This window comes from Tiliqua scincoides, chromosome 1 (genome assembly GCF_035046505.1).
Source record: "Tiliqua scincoides isolate rTilSci1 chromosome 1, rTilSci1.hap2, whole genome shotgun sequence".
NCBI classification, from domain to species: domain Eukaryota; kingdom Metazoa; phylum Chordata; class Lepidosauria; order Squamata; family Scincidae; genus Tiliqua; species Tiliqua scincoides.
The window spans coordinates 240,971,288-240,972,142 of record NC_089821.1 but is presented as its reverse complement, the minus strand read 5'-3'; the positions used below and the strand labels follow the sequence as shown (position 1 = coordinate 240,972,142).

At 40.8% G+C, this 855-nt stretch overlaps 1 pseudogene; it reads right to left on the bottom strand.

Moving 5' to 3' along the window:
• Positions 1-250: 250 nt before the first annotated feature.
• On the bottom strand, positions 251-370 carry LOC136637959 (5S ribosomal RNA; annotated as a pseudogene).
• Positions 371-855: the final 485 nt, after the last annotated feature.

The window sequence follows — 855 nt, the reverse complement described above, 5'->3', positions numbered from 1 at the left end:
GTGAATTATATAAATCAATCCACTTTGGCCAAACCAGGTGTGATGAAGTTCCATGATTGAATTTCCTGATAGTCTTTTCCTTTTTCAGAAGAAGCCATTGGGGAGGTATCATTTGGATCAGGGCCACAGTGCAGGATACGTATCTAGTCCTTTCCTTCTGTGCATGGTTGTCCTGATTGTCATTGTATGCAAAGGACATCTCTTTGAAATGAATGGTTGGCAACCTTCAGTCTTGAAAGACTATGGTATAAGCTTACAGCACCCGATATTCCCAGGCGGTCTCCCATCCAAGTACTAACCAGGTCTGACTCTGCTTAGCTTCTGAGATCAGATGAGATCAAGCATGTCCAGGGTAACAGTTGCTGCTTTTTGAAATATATGATGGCAACAAGAGGGGAGGAGTTTGGGAGCACTCCATTTTACTCTGTTTTGAAGTTATGGTCCGTGGTCTGTTGTGGTGAAGATTCCTAATTTTACCCGGTTTTTTTTTTTTTTTGGCCTGCTTTTGAACTCATTTTGGACCTTTCTAATACCCCAGAGCACTGTTTCTCAAACTTGTGGGTTGGGACCCACTAGGTGGGTTGTGAGCCAATTTCAGGTGGGTCCCCATTCATTTCAATATTTTATTTTTAGTATGATGTCAACGTGGTATGTGACTGCATTTGGGGAGATCTGTACTTTTAATAGGATACAATATACATAATAATAATAGTCAATTGGGCCTACTACTGGGTAAGTAAGGATAGGATTGCAGCCTAGAATTGTTAAAAAAAATTTTCCTGCTTGATACTTTCAGCCATGAGATCACTTCCAGGTTAATGACATCACTTCTGTGGGTCCTGACAGATTATCATT